Source organism: Notolepis coatsorum (assembly GCF_963971535.1).
Source record: "Notolepis coatsorum genome assembly, chromosome: 14".
NCBI lineage: Eukaryota > Metazoa > Chordata > Actinopteri > Aulopiformes > Paralepididae > Notolepis > Notolepis coatsorum.
The window spans coordinates 5179579-5188521 of NC_140178.1; the positions used below are offsets into that span (position 1 = coordinate 5179579).

Consider the following 8943-nt stretch of genomic DNA (forward strand, 5'->3'; position numbering starts at 1 on the left):
GAGATTTTCGACTATATCTTTTAGGACACAGTGTGCAACTATAGGGCTTTTCCCCAGTATGGCTTCTCATATGTTCTTCCAAGTGTGTAATGCCAGTATATTTCTTGCCACAAACAGTACATGTCCTGTGAGTTTGAAGGTGAAGTTTCAAGCTATCTGTGGGTTCTAAATGTTTTCCACACAAACCACAGTCACTAGAATGGGCTTTAAGATGGGCCATTAAAGCGTTCCTATTAGGAAAACATTTCCCACACACTTTACAGCTCCAGGTCTCACATGGTATTTGGTTTGATAATTTCACCTCATGGGATGAAACCACAGAGCTCTTGAACTGGTTGCTGTTAGACAAACTCTGTCCTTTGTTTTTCTGTGTCTTCTTTGATGTCAGTGAGTTTAAACCAGGATGAGGTTCACTAGTCTCCAGCCAATCATCACTGTCATCAGTATCCCTTCCAGAAGAGTCTGAAGAGAGGAGCTGGCCATCTGTAGTTGGTTCTAAATCACCAGCAAAGTTACTGACTGGTTCTGATAATCCACAGTCCTCTCCATCAGGTTCTGTTTTCATCTGTTCTGTTGAGGTGCTGGCTAGAGGCTCTGTCTCTCTGTTTTCCTCAGTCTGGGTTTGGTTAAACCATGAGGACTGAGGTTTCTCTTCATCATCTTCACTCTTCACAGGGACAGGGTTGAAAGTGAACTTGATACCAGCCTCCAGACCTTGAAGCTGCTCTCCCTCCTGACTGGTCCAGAGTTCCTCCTGTTCCTCTTTAATCTGTAGGAGCTCTGGGTCCTGGGTTTGGTTAAACCATGAGGACTGAGGTGTCTCTTCATCATGTTCACTCTTCACAGGGACAGGGTTGAAAGTGAACTTGATATCAGCCTCCTCCAGACCTTGAAGCTGCTCTCCCTCCTGACTGGTCCAGAGTTCCTCCTGTTCCTCTTTAATCTGTAGGAGCTCTGGGTCCTGGGTTTGGTTAAACCATGAGGACTGAGGTGTCTCTTCATCATGTTCACTCTTCACAGGGACAGGGTTGAATGTGAACTTGATGATACCAGCCTCCTCCAGACCTTGAAGCTGCTCTCCCTCCTGACTGGTCCAGAGTTCCTCCTGTTCCTCTTTAATCTGTAGGAGCTCTGTCTGCTCCTGGCTCAGACTGGGGCTCCTCTCCTGCTGCTCAGGGGGAACCTCCTCTTCACAGACAGAGAGCTGTGGGGGGTCTGGAGGGAGGCAGAATAATAACATGAATAGTTGTAATTGCTGTCACCATTGGAAAGCCACCCATTTTAAGAATTCACACATGTTCTTCCTGTGCCCCGGGACAGTTCAGTCAGTATGTTCTTCCTGTGCCCCAGGACAGTTCAGTCAGTGACAAAACTGAGGAAAACAAAAATAAACCACGTGAACTTTGGAAATTACTCAATTTGCAGTAAAAAACTTAAAACCAGGTTCTCAAACATAAACATGGACAACACGCTCATCACAGACAAACTGGATTTAGCCAAGTACTTAAACACTTTCTTCACAAACATAGCCACAACACTGGTAAACAAACTACCCTCCCACTCAGGGCAGTATGGGGTAGAACACATAGTAGCATACTACAAGAACCTAGGCGTCCACAAAGACGACTTCAAACTGGAAATGGTAACTACAGATGAGGTACTCAAAAAACTGAGCGCCCTCCAACCGAACAAGGCCACTGGCGATGACAACATCCCCTCCAAATTCCTCAGAGACTCAGCAGCCGCCATCACCCCAGTCATGCCCCGATCACGTTTTTTTGCCACCGATACCGATCACCGATCGTCGTGAGCCATATCGGCCGATACCGATCCGATGGTTTTTGATTAAAAAAATTTTAAATTATTTTATATAATTTATATTTTTTTATAAAATATATATATTATATAATTAGACTTGTACTTGTATTATCTGCGAGACATCGCCACCACGCAACAAGCTCCACTGTCTGTGTGTACTCTAGTAGCCTCCAGCCAGGGAGCGAAATTAACTTTTTGACTCACCGGCCAGTGGCGGGTAGATGGGAAGAATCTACCCGCCAAGCATATTTCGTACCCGCCAACTTTTTTTTGATAAAAAAAAAATTATTATTATTTTATATAAAATTTTTTTTTTAATAAAATATATATATTATATAATCATACTTGTGATTGTGTTATCTGCGAGACTTCGCCACCTCGCTGTCTGAAAACAGCTCCACTGTCTGTGTGTATACTCGAGTGGCCTCCAGCTCCAGCAAGGATTCTCCGGCGCTGCAGCTGAGCCCTAAACGCTACATTCAGCATGCAAAAGGATTCTCCTGAGCTACAGCTGGACCCTATTCAGCAGCCCTCATGCGATGTAAGCCAGGGACTCGAATACGCATGTTGTTGTAGGACATTGATGTCAGGAGCTATAGCTACTGCTGGATGGCGTTGGGACAGCGCCTCAGTGAACTATTTAGTTTACTGCGACATTTCGTAGTGACTAGTGAGCTACCTAGCCAACGGAGGTATTATGCACTGGACTATTGCTGGAGCATTTGTTGATGTCGGGAGCTATCAGTAGCTAGCCGGCTGGATAACGTTACACAATGCCTCATGTATTAAACTAAGTGAATAGTTGACTGGGTCATTTTGTAACGGTAGCTAACGTTATCTCACGAAGGTCCCACACTGACTAGACTAACGTCTATGGAAGCAAATGAGTGCCAGAAGTATTTGAATTTTACCAGACACCGGTGACTGTCGGAGGCAATAGCCTCTGTTTACATGCAGCATACAGAAACAGGTGGGGAGGGGTAGGAGCAGCAATGCGCTGCGTGTCTGTGCTGAGACAGCGAGTGAGAACTCCGCTAAAGAATTGGATCATGATTTTCGGTTTTCACATGACTATTTGATTGCCCGCCACACGGCGGGCAGACCTCTCAGTGGGAGGCGCCAAACATAAAAACTGAGCGCCAATGGCGGGTGGCGGCCTCTAGTTTTGCCCCCTGCCTCCAGCTACGGCCAGGATTCTCCGGAGCTGCAGCTGGACCCTATACTCGAGTAGCCTGCAGCTATTGCCAGGATTCTCCGGAGCTGCAGCTGGACCCTATTGATCACATTCAACAACATACCCTGAGCTCGAATACGCATCGAATGAGTGTTATAAAACATTGATATCAGGAGCCATCTGTGGCTACTGCTGGCCGGCTATATAACGTTGATACAGCGCCTCAGTGAACTATTTAGTTCAGTGGGACATTTTGTTTTGAACAGTGAGCTGGCGTCAGCTAACGTGAGCTAGCGGAGGTATCATACAGACTTGCTGGAGCGTTTGTTGATGTCAGGAGCTATCAGTAGCTGGCCGGCTAGATACCGAGCGGTTAGACAATGCCTCATCATGTATTGGACTGGAAGTGAATGGTTGACTGGGTCATTTTGTAACGGTAGCTAACGTTAGCTCAGGGAGACGCGTACATGCAGTTGTTGAGGTAGATAACCGTGATTATGTTTATTTATTTAGACTAGACTACACCGTGTTTGCGTGCGGGAGGGGCCGGAGGGAGGAGCAGACGCCGCACCACTGTGTGGGAGTGTGTGCAACTCCCGGTGTCTGAGACAGAACTCAGCGAGTGAGATCGGTTTTGACGATCGGCGAAAATAAAGCATCATCACCGATCACATATTTATATTGACCGATCGATCGGGGCATCCCTAGTCATCACACACATAATAAACCTCTCCATAAAACAGGGACACGTCCCCAAGGACTTCAAAATTGCGAGAGTAACACCCCTGCACAAAAAGGGCAGCAAATTAGACCCAGGCAACTACCGCCCTGTTTCTATCCTTACATCCATCTCGAAAGTCATGGAAAAAATAGTATACGAACAGGTCGAAAAGTACCCTGCGGAAAAAAATCGAATCTACGAATTCCAATCTGGCTTCAGAACATCCCACTCGACTGACACATGCCTTCTCTATTTGAACGGGCAAATACTGCGGCATGGTCATGCTGGACCTACAAAAGGCCTTCGACACTGTCAATCACACCATTCTGATTGACAAGCTAAAAGCAATTGGTTTTGATAGTTTATCAGTGAGCTGGATACAATCCTACCTGGAGGGGAGAGAACAGATGGTGGAGGTAAACGGTACCCTATCCCCCCCCCTCACAGTGAACTGTGGTGTTCCACAAGGAAGCATACTAGGACCGCTACTGTTCCTAATTTATGCAAATGGCATGTCGTCAGCTTGTGACTGCAACTTGTTCCTGTTTGCGGACGACTCAGCCCTGCTGGTCTCTGACAAGAACAAGTTACAGGTTGAAAAAACCCTCAGCTCGGAACTAGGCAAAATCTGCATATGGCTCGCAGACAACAAACTATCATTACACAGGGGCAAAACAGAGTCCATTCTCTTCGGTTCAAATAACAAACTCAGCAAGACCGACGGCTTCTCAGTTACAGTGGGTGACAATATTGTCACAAGGAAAGATGAAATTACCTACCTGGGTTCCATCCTAGAGGCTAATCTCTCCTGTGACAAAATGGCATCCAATGTAGTAAAAAAAGTCAACCAACGAACTCGATTCTTGTACCGGATCTCCTCTCTGGTAAACAAGAATACCCTGAAGACTCTGGCAGGAGCACTCATTCAAGGGTACTACGACTATGCTTGCACCTCATGGTACCAAAGCACCTCAAAGGCACTAAAAACCAAATTACAAACATCTCAAAACAAACTAGTCAGACTACTGCTTGACCTGACTCCTAGAACCCACCTCACCCCTGCCCACTTTGCCAACCTAGGATGGCTTAGAGTAGACGACAGAGTACAGCAACTTGCAATGGGCCTGGTCTACAAGATACACTACACAATGTACATGTCAAAATACTTCCCAAAGGTCAGTGAGTTGGTGGATATTTTCAATGTTTTAGCTAATTTTGATTTAAATTGTATAATTCCCATTTTAAAATGTTTTACCATGGTATGTTTGATATCCTTTTTTTCAGCACAGCCTCACATATATGACCTGAAAGTTAGTTTTCATATTGTATAATACTGTATATACTGTATACTGCATAATGTACAACACAAAACACAAAATCGGATTGAGAAAATGTGTTATTTTTACTATGAACCAATGCAAACATATTCAATCAAGCATATAAAACTGTGGAAATGCACCCTAGGTAGCATATTTACATAAACAAAAGAGAACAGAACAGAATTCAATTTACAAATAATTATTTTCTCCATACACAGGTAATAAACACAGACGAAAATTTGATTCTCAATCACCAGCATGTTTTTTTTTTTTACAAAAAGTCAGTGAAAGTACGTTTTTTTTTACAAAAAAAAGTTAAAAAAATAAGTTTTACAGTAAAAAGGTAAAAAATAAGTAAAGTGGGATATTCAATATACATATATACAGTACACATATGACTAGAGTGCAGTCATATAGAGTGCAGGATGCCTGAGGTGTATCCAAAAGAAATATATACACTACACTCATGTGTACGTACGTGTGTGTGTGTGTGTGTGTGTGTGTGTGTGAGAGAGACACTGCTCAATTGTGCCACGCAGTAAAACAGTTTCTGTCTATGAACAGAGTTATAACTAAACAAAAGCAATAATAATAATAATAATAATAATAATAATAATAATAATAATAATAATAATAATAATAATAATAATAATAATAATAATAATAATAAGTCTCTCACCTGTCTTGGTTAGCCCTCCTTCCATGTCTCGCCTGCACTGAACTGGTTGAAGGCAGGTCATCTGCTCCTTGCTCCTCACTGTAGAAAATAAAAAGCACATTATTATATTAATCTCTTATCTTATACAGCACACAGCACAGCACAGCACATATACACATATTTACAATCCAAAGAGTGTTCTTTGCAAACCCAACAAGTACAGTAAGAGTGTGACTGACTAAACATAAGCAATAAATCTCCAAAATAAGTGCCTTTACCTTGTGTTGTTGTCATCTACAAACGATGAAGATTCTTCTACTTCTACTGCTACTGCTACTACTACTACTACTTCTACTGCTACTGCTACTACTACTACTTGATTGATTGAAAAGTTTATTAACAGATTGCAGAATGGGTACAGTACAGCTCAATACATACAATTGTTAAGAGGATGCAGACCTGAGAAAGACTTTCGTCTTGTTTCCATCAGGGTCCCCCATTTTCAATTCATCATATGACACACATGACATACAGATAGACAGTACTGCTACATCTATACATTTATGACATACCAGATTTTCAAATACAGTACTGTTTGTGATACTAAAAAAATCCAGAAGAAGAGTATATACATTTGACATAGAAGCTGTGCATTGGGGGAGGTTGGGTAGGTGGGGTGGGGCTGTACATTGGAGGTGGGGGGGGGGGGGTTGGGTAGGGGGGGGACACTGTACATTGGAATACTGACATACATTTGACATGGAAACTGTACATTGGAGGAGGTTGGGTAGGTGGGGTGGGGTTGGGTGGGGCTGTACATTGGAATACTGACAAAGCCATACTTGGTCTTTATTGTACAACTGGGTTAGGACATTTGTAGGGGCCAGTTTTCAATTGCAGTCTCCCGTAGGTGTTCTTTGAGAGTGTTTTTGAAGGTGGGTAGTGATTTACATTCCTTTACAGCTTTGGGTAGGGCGTTCCACATTGTTGTGGCATAATTGCGAAACGTGTTTAGTCCCTTGTTTGATCCGAATCTGGGTTTTACATGATTTGTGGAGCTCCCTCTGGTGTTGTGATCGTGGTATTCACTGACCTTTGGGAAGTATTTTGACATGTACATGGGTACCTTGGTCGTGTAGTGTATCTTGTAGACCAGGCCCATTGCAAGTTGCTGTACTCTGTTGTCTACTCTAAGCCGTCCTAGGTTGGCAAAGTGTGCAGGGGTGAGGTGGGTTCTAGGAGTCAGGTCAAGCAGTAGTCTGACTAGTTTGTTTTGAGATGTTTGTAATTTGGTTTTTAGTCGTCTACTGTCAGCCATCCTAGAGAACTATGTTGTTCTGTGTCAACGGTTCCTTTCTGCTGCTGCTGCAAGAAAGGAGCGATAAGAGGAAAACAATGTGAATATAACTGTACTTACGTTTTGATCCAGTACAGTTCTGCCACAGAGACGTTAGCAAGAGATTCGTTTAATGTCTCTGCTCCGACTCACAACAAATCTGCTTCACAATCGGGTTCAACGTCAGTCATGTTTGCACGGAGGAGTTGACGGTGACCGATAACACATTGTGTTGTGTTTAACGGGTCCTTTGATCAGGGTTTTGTAGCAGAGAAGCGAGTTAAAAGCTCCTCAATGTAAACAGTCTGGCTGTAGAAACGTTAGCTGCTGGTTTAACAGCGACGCGCGGCCATCTTAGATGACGTCACTCGCTCCGTTCAAGCCGTAAACCGCTCCATTTGGTGGAATTACGACGAATTACTACTACTACTACTACTACTACTACTACTACTACTACTACTAGACTACTACTACTACTACTACTACTACTACTACTACTACTACTACTACTACTACTACTACTACTACTACTACTACTACTGCTACTGCTACTGTTATAAGTCGAACTACTAAAGCTAAAGTTTTGCTGGCTGGAAAAACGTGTGTTCTGCAGAAATGATCTTGTAAACAACGGATCACTCACTTACATTCTTCTTCTACTGTTATTTTCTGGCAGTCAACTTCCGCCTCCTTCAGAACTTCCTCTCACCTTTTTCGGCTTGATTCTAGCACAACAAATGGCCAAGATATTGATAAAAATGTAACGCCTGTCAAATTAAATCTGGCACATTTTACGCATGCGTATAGGTTTATTTAGCATCGAATTGAAGCATCGAATTGAAATGATCCTGGTTCAGTTATTTATTGTTTTATCAACACCAAATAAAAAGTAGCGTGTAGTTTCAAGGCACGTCATAATGCTACGTCGAAAAAAACCCGGAAATAGACTACATTTCCCAGGCAGATCACGTCAAACAACGACGTCATTATATCGCGCCGGTGTTCTGCGGAATCCGAGGCTTGTTGATTGATTGATTGATTGAAAAGTTTATTAACAGATTGCAGAATGGGTACAGTACAGTACAGCTCAATACATACAATTGTTAAGAGGATGCAGACCTGAGAAAGACTTTCGTCTTGTTTCCATCAGGGTCCCCCATTTTCAATTCATCATATGACACACATGACATACAGATAGACAGTACTGCTACATCTATACATTTATGACATACCAGATTTTCAAATACAGTACTGTTTGTGATACTAAAAAAATCCAGAAGAAGAGTATATACATTTGACATAGAAACTGTGCATTGGGGGAGGTTGGGTAGGTGGGGTGGGGCTGTACATTGGAGGTGGGGGGGGGGGGTTGGGTAGGGGGGGGACACACTGTACATTGGAATACTGACATACATTTGACATGGAAACTGTACATTGGAGGAGGTTGGGTAGGTGTTGGGTTGGGTGGGGCTGTACATTGGAATACTGACAAAGCCATGCTTGGTCTTTATTGTACAACTGGGTTAGGACATTTGTAGGGGCCAGTTTTGAATTGCAGTCTCCCGTAGGTGTTCTTTGAGAGTGTTTTTGAAGGTGGGTAGTGATTTACATTCCTTTACAGCTTTGGGTAGGGCGTTCCACATTGTTGTGGCATAATTGCGAAACGTGTTTAGTCCCTTGTTTGTGCCGAATCTGGGTTTTACATGATTTGTGGAGCTCCCTCTGGTGTTGTGATCGTGGTATTCACTGACCTTTGGGAAGTATTTTGACATGTACATGGGTACCTTGGTCGTGTAGTGTATCTTGTAGACCAGGCCCATTGCAAGTTGCTGTACTCTGTCGTCTACTCTAAGCCATCCTAGGTTGGCAAAGTGTGCAGGGGTGAGGTGGGTTCTAGGAGTCAGGTCAAGCAGTAGT

At 43.3% G+C, this 8943-nt stretch overlaps 1 long non-coding RNA gene across 1 annotated transcript; it reads right to left on the minus strand.

Annotated features, from left to right (window-relative positions):
- Positions 1-1126: 1126 nt before the first annotated feature.
- On the minus strand, positions 1127-7633 carry LOC311240963. The gene is made up of 3 exons (XR_014620507.1): positions 7108-7633; positions 5712-5789; positions 1127-1215 (listed from the first exon to the last, which is right to left on the minus strand). It is a non-coding gene; the product is annotated as an uncharacterized lncRNA (long non-coding RNA).
- Between the last annotated feature and the right edge of the window lie 1310 nt (positions 7634-8943).